Source organism: Lynx canadensis, chromosome B4 (assembly GCF_007474595.2).
Source record: "Lynx canadensis isolate LIC74 chromosome B4, mLynCan4.pri.v2, whole genome shotgun sequence".
Taxonomy (NCBI): Eukaryota; Metazoa; Chordata; class Mammalia; order Carnivora; family Felidae; genus Lynx; species Lynx canadensis.
In genome coordinates this window covers 5,398,448-5,405,597 of record NC_044309.1, presented here as the reverse complement: position 1 = coordinate 5,405,597, position 7,150 = coordinate 5,398,448, and the positions used below count along the sequence as shown (strand labels likewise).

The following is a 7,150-nucleotide window of genomic DNA, read 5'->3' as shown; positions in this document are numbered from 1 at the left end:
CATATGACCTAACACAATTTTAATAAGTACTTTTAATTTAATAAATACCTCATCAACAGGTAACTGGTATAAAAATATATAATTTCCCTGAATATTTTTTCCAACCTGCTCTAGTAGGCAAATTACAGTTGGGCTTAAACGGTTATTCTGTGCAGATAAACAGAGGGCATTTTCTAACACCGAAAAAAGCAAGCTGTACCCCATTCCCTCCTCACCTACTATTTCCAAAACGACTTATTCACAAAGAAGTTCAACGTCTTACTTCAGCTGCTTCTTCCCCTTTACATCCCGGGAAGAGGAAATATTTCAACCCAGGAAAGCTCACTCAGGGCCATCAAACAGCACAGGGGGTCTGATGGCACCACCCAGGTGGCAATGTCTTCAGTCTTTGGAAACAACTTCTGGGTTTGCCCCAAAGTAGGTGGGGACTTGGTATTCAGAATGTGGGCTTGTGTGGGTGACCTGCTGGGAAACCTAAGAGCACATGTAGGAGAAAAGTTTATTTATGTCAGAAAATATGCATCTATCTGATCGCTTGGAGGGAAAGCATGGCCTTTATTCCTGTGTGGTTATTGTTACAAAAATACTACGGTTGGTGGGGGGTGCCTGGGTGGTTCAGTCAGTTAAGCATCTGACTCTTGATTTAGGCTCAGGTTGTGATCTCATGGTTTCGGATAAGCCCCTCGTCAGGCTCTGCCCTGACAGCGTGGAGCCTGCTTGGGATTCTCTCTCCCTCTCTCTCTGCCCCTCCCCTGCTCTCGCTCAAAACAAGTGAACACTAAAAAAAAATACTAACAGTTGGTGAGACGTCACCAAGTGTGGAAATCATACACCGCCCTTACTGCCGAGGCGGATGCCTGATGAGTTTTGTCAGCGACTGTCCATCATGAAGTCTGCAGAGGATGTGAGAAAATGATTCGCTTTCATTTCCTCAAGAAAAAGGGTGGCTTTGGTTTGAAGCTCTCAAGCAAAGCCCGTGCCTTGCCATTCAGAATGTGCTCGGTCCAAGACAAGGAATATATGAAACAGAGAGATGAACACAAGTAAGCTCGGGCAGAGGGAGGGGACACTGGCGGGCACCCTACTCCCCTCTTGCTGCGTCTCCAGGCACCTGTCTGCCCCCAAGTCCCGGACTTGAGCTGAGAAACCCTGCCCTTCCTTCCCGGAAGTCCCCCTGACAAGGTGCGCATGAATCTTTAATGGGGTGGGGGGCGCTGACAACTGCTCGCACTACTGAGGCCCAGGGGAAGACGGGAGCATGGCGAGAACCTGGAGAAGAACGCGGTCTCGGTCGATGGCGGGGGGGGGGGGGTGCTCACCTCAGCCGGATCACATCCAACAAGCGGGCAAATATGCCAAGCGGTTTGGAGACCAGGAGTCGAGGGAAGAGGATGCGTGGTGGGTGGGAGGTGAGAAAATCCTCCCGGCCTCTTGAAGACCTCCTAGGGGCCAGAGGTTTTATTGTTAGCAAATGCCGTGTCTTCCCCAGAAAAGGTCTCCCCTTTTGTTTTCTCCGATAACGTCCAGACTTGGGTCGTTGCAGAAACCCTGCTTCCGTACCTTTGGAGGCTTCGCGAACCTGCACAGGAAGGGCAGGAAAGGGACTGCATTTGGATGACACGCTTGGAAGACACAAGAAGACTCTGTGGCCTGGGTGCAGGAAGGTAAGGGGGGCTGACCGCTGCGGACTGGGGGGGATCTTGGGCAGGATATGGGGGGCCGGGACTGTTTTCGCCTCGCAAAAGGGTAGACACGAAGCATCAAAATTTCCCTTGAACTTCTAAAGTAATGCAGCAGCTCTGCATTCCATTAAAAAAAAAAAAAGTCGGGTAAGGAGTTCTTCACCCGTCTCTGAGTCCCACATACATAGGTCACTTTTTAAGGGAACATACTATCAAGACATTGTGAGAGCCACTGAACAAGCACGGTAACTTCTGGAGATTCCTTTAAGAGGCCATTCCCTGTACACGTTGAGGGGAAGCCAAGCCGGCCTGGCTGCCCGCCTCCCCTCCATTCACCCTCTTGTCCTTGGAGAGAGAACGTGCCAGTGTCAGCGGGACGCGGGGCAGTCGGAAGAGAGGGCTACGGCCCAGCCTCGTCTGCAGCTGCTGGGCCTTTGTCAGAGTTCCGTCCGCCGCCGTGGAAGTCAAAGTACTGCACCGCGGTGTGCAGGGCCGCGGGCACGTGCCTCGTGGACCCCTCTTGTCCCCCACCCCCTTCTCGCAGGTGGAAGGCAGACACGATGGATGGAACTTAAGTGGCCTTCGCAGACCACGAAGAGGAGGGCACAAGCTGAGGATGACAGAGCCATCAGCCTCGGGGGTCCCTGGATGCAAAGCATGCTGTTATTTAAGCTACTGTACCGTGTTGAACAGTGCCCACCCCACCCCCCCACCCCCAAAATTTATGTCCTGGCACCTCAGAACGTGACCCTATTTGGAAAGTGTCTTTGCAGATGCCATTAGTCAAGATGAGGTCATACGAGAGTAAGGTGAGTCTTAAGTCCCATATGACTGGAGACGGCATGCTATGTGATGACATTTGGAATTAAGTCTCTAAGTCAGAAAATGCCAGGGGTGGCCAGCAACCACCAGAAGCTCGGAAGAGGCAAGGAAGGATCCTCCCTTAGGGCCTCCGGAGAGAGCACCACCCTACTGACACCTTGATTTCAGAATTGTAGCTTCCAGGACTGAGAAAGAAAGAAGTTGTTTGAAGCCACCCGGTTGCGGTATTTGCTATGGCAGCCCCAGGAATCGGACACAGCTACTGTTCGATTTTGTTGTCTTTGCCAGCGAGGCCTAACCATGCAGAACACACTGCTTTTCCATTTGGCTCTAATGTCACTGGCCACTGAGGAACTGCGAATTTTGCTGGCAAATGGTTGAGGATTCCCACTGATTTATAGGAAATGAAGGCAGTTTTATGACCAGCTCCACTCTCTGTCCAGAACCTTCCTTTCCACACCTCCCACTGAGCCTCAGCAGTGCTCTCTGTGACCGCTTTTCCCCACAACTTGATACAAAAATGCCAGATGAGGCAGAGTAGGAAAGCTGACTGGTCAACCAGGTTGCTCTGAGCTTACTTTCTAATACAGAAGTTCTCCTTCCGCCTTTTTCTATATTCCCCCTGCACCCTTCTCCCCTGTCTGTCCACCCCCTGACCCAACCGTTCTGTGCAAGGAACCTTTGGGCCATCCCAGAAACAGTCTCAGAATGCTCCCGGGGGTGGGAGGGAGGTTGGGGGTGTATTTTCAACGTGCCTAAATAGCTACGGGAAGGAGAACATCTACTCCCAGATTTCAGCTCTGTAACCGCATTAACTCGGAAAAGAAGACAATAGCCAGAGTTGTAGTCGGATAATTGCCGTGTCAAGCTAACTAGGCAGGATCCTTGCCCTCTGCTTCTCCTCGTGATGTAAAGGCCGGTGCCAACCTCAAGGGTACACGCAGCCTCTGCTGACAGCCTGATCTATCACTGCCTCCCTGTCGCAGCAACAATGAGCTGATGAGAACGTACGGGTCAACTTTCTCCCTTTCCGATACTGTCTGTGGCTCCACTCATCTCTCAATTTTCAATTACATTAATGCCTGGCAGGGATGTATTCTGTTAAAGCAAGAATGTAGAAGATAGAAGACTCTAAAAATTAGGGCCCGACATGAGACACAGCCAAGGGAAGTCTCGAGATGGCAATGTCCAGCAGGCCTAGGAAGGGACCAGTCCAAATTGGGGCAAAGGCCAGAGAACTCTGGGGGAGAAGCCTCCAGGAAAAATACGAATCTGACAGACTGATACGCCTGACCCGGGGGGAAAAGTATTAAATGGCAGATAAACACCAATGGAGAAATGAGAAAAATCTTAAAATAGGTACATCCACTAAACAATTTTTTAAAACTAGGCAGTTATTATTAACTCCAGAAAACACAAAGGTCATATTAAAAAATAACCATAATATACCACCTGGATAGTGCTTGAATCATATTTATGCACTAATTAGTTTGCAGTGACTGTTGCTTTAACACAGAATTTTAACGTAAGTATTTAACAAGAGCTGGAGGGAGAAATGAGCTTTAAGACAGCTCTTAAAGCCAATGAGTTGGGTTAAAAAAGCTAAATCCTCCTCTCTCATAATAGGAAATCACTAGAAAAATGTCTACAAATGATAAATCAAGAAATAGCTTATGAGCAAATGAGTTTGAGATAGATAAATGCCATAAAATGTCAGTTATAAGAGTTGAATGCATTTTCCTTTGGGTAACAAGACTGATGTGGCATAGGGCTGTTCTAATTGGTTGAGCCTCTGAGCACTTAGTGCATTTTATAATTACGTGTATACATTATTTTGAAAAATTAAAATAAAAACTGAGACTAGGAACTTGCTTCTCAACCCAAATTTTGGGAAGAATTATGCAAAATTCAGGTCAGAATGACTCAGTACAGCTGGCCCCTCACGAAGTGCCCATATCCATACTCGCCTGTTTGCTTCCAAATGATAGTGTCCACGTGATTTTCTTAGTTCTCGACCTCAGCCCTAAGAACAGTGTTCCAAGTAACTGCAAAGTGTCTTTGCTAGTCGAAGACTGTTTGCCAAATTATCAGACTTTGGTTCTGTTTGTTCCTTCTGTTCTTCGAAGACAAATCCGTAATAAAATTCTCTTAGCAACCCCATTCCCGTTGACCTATTTCCTTCCCTCACGTAGGCTCTGGCTTCAGCAAGCCACAGATCCGCCCACAGGCTCTGTCATAAACCCATCCACGGGGACAGTGGCTTCACTTACCAGAAACTTGAAAACCTCGTATGTTCACTGCGTAGATGGGACACTTGAGCAATGGGAGAAAAGCACCACAGGAGGAAGATAATACAAGGGCTTTAATAAGAGGTATTTTTAATATCGCCTGATAGTGCAGAGGAGGGAAAAAGGGTGGTTGCTAAAGAAAAAGACCCAGCTGTTTCCAAATTTAAAAGCCACTGGTACATTTAAAAATAATCTGCAAACCATAGAACTTTTAAAGGGACAATCATGTAATGACACTTTCTCTGTTATCACAGTTGTATGAACCCATGACATTTTACATGCAAAATATTTCCCTAATCTTTCCCTTTCTCACACTTTTTAAAAAACAGTTTTAGGTTATCTTTAAAAACTGAAATCTATTTTGTGAATGTCTAGCAGGTAAGTGAAAAAGGAAACTTACTAAATCACATTTCGCAGAATAAGGTCTATGTGTTTCTCTTGATTTAGCAAATAAAATCTCTATTTAAAAATTTTTTTTAATGTTTTTATTTATTTTTGAGACAGAGACAGAGCATGAGCAGGGAGGGGCAGAGGGAGAGAGGGAGACACAGAATCCAAAGCAGGCTCCAGGCTCTAAGCTGTCAGCACAGAGCCCAATGCGGGGCTGGAACTCACACAGTGTGAGATCATGACCTGAGCTGAAGTCGGACGCTTCACTGACTGAGCCACCCAGGCGCCCCAAATAAAATCTGTATCGTAACAACCGAGTACTAAGAGGAATATACTTCTAGAAGAAAACTGCTAACTGTCCCACATTGTCGGTATATGTGCACTTATATAAAATGCCATTATTAAATTCATTCCTCTTCAAAAGTTGTAAATAGCTTTGTGATGTACGGCTTTAAAAAATAAACAACACATGCAGCTCCATAATTCAGATACACCCAAACTCTTAAGGTTCTGGCCCAGGCCTCAACCACTTCTGTATCTTACTGCCTTAGAGGAGAGGTCAGCAAATAAGTGAGAAAAGACAGAAAGACAAATTGTGGAACAAGCTGACTAATAAAAGCTGCAGAAGAGATACAATGAAGGAAGATGTCATGATGGAAGGGGAGGAAGTTATCAAATATTAGGTGAAAAATTTCCAGAATAGGAATTCAAAGGACATGAATTTCCAGATTGAACAAGTCCATCCCAAACGCCCAGCGTAATGAATGAAGACACATTCACAAAACCCTCCAGAGAGAAGAGACCCAGCTCATAAAGGATGACATTCATTTTCTCAATTGCACTGAAGAAAGAGGACAATGTAGTGAGTGATACCTGCACATTTTTGAGGGAAAATGGGTTTTATGCAGGAATTCTGTATTTAGTCAAATTATCAAGTACAATGACAGAATCAAGATATTTTCAGATTCTGGGGCGCCTGGGTGGCTCAGTCGATTGGGCGGCCGACTTCGGCTCAGGTCATGATCTCATGGTCCGTGAGTTCGAGCCCCGCGTCGGGCTCTGTGCTGACAGCTCAGAGCCTGGAGCCTGTTTCAGATTCTGTGTCTCCCTCTCTCTGACCCTCCCCTGTTCATGCTCTGTCTCTCTCTGTCTCAAAAATAAATAAACGTTAAAAAAAAAAAAAATAAAAAATAAAAAAGATATTTTCAGATTCAAGGCCTCAAAAAAACGTTATCTCCTAGGTCTGTCTTCTCAGGGAACCACAGAGGATAAGCTCTACCAGAGAAAGAGAGAAAATCCAGAAAACGAAGACAAAGAATCCAACATAGGAGAGACAAGAGATTTTAACAAGCCCTTTGACTTCCTAGAAAACAGAAGAGTTAGCTTTTGAACACCCCTTCCCACCCGTTCCCCATTTGTCCTTTCAAGTGAGTCAGAAAGCAACATTAATAAACTAATCAGAAACGAGTATTTGTGTTGTTACAATATCTTGTACATCGCTCTCGGCTGAGCCAGCGGTACACCATGATTAGCGTTATTATACAACTTTTCCTGGAATTGGTGGAGCCCAGTTTCCCCTGGAACTGAGTCAACACAGTCCACTTCCCCCTGGAGACGTCCTTCTGAGCGCCCTCATCTTCCCACCTCCCACATCCCGGAGTCTCCGGGCCTTCTGCGCGCCTCCTGGACCAAGACTCCCTCTCTCCTGTGCCATGTCTCCTGTTTCCCTGAGTCAGTGTCATCTTTTTCTGGATTTACTCCTTAAGGTGCAGTGGGTGGAAAAGTGAAATTAAGAAGGTGGAGACTGAGTTCTATTCTTAGACACGTGCTTAGGACGAGAAAGGCCGACAATGGCAGCAGCGGAGGGCGGCTGGTGGAAGTAGCCTCACGAGGACGTATTTAGGAATAAGGAGGCAGAGACCAGAAGCGACCCAGCTAAAACAGATAGAAGCAGTTACTGCAGGGGAG

At 46.5% G+C, this 7,150-nt stretch overlaps 1 long non-coding RNA gene across 1 annotated transcript; it reads left to right on the top strand.

Moving 5' to 3' along the window:
- Positions 1-742: 742 nt before the first annotated feature.
- On the top strand, positions 743-6,823 carry LOC115519026. The gene is made up of 3 exons (XR_003970374.1): positions 743-1,182; positions 1,544-1,664; positions 6,424-6,823. It is a non-coding gene; the product is annotated as an uncharacterized LOC115519026 (long non-coding RNA).
- The last annotated feature ends 327 nt before the right edge of the window (positions 6,824-7,150 follow it).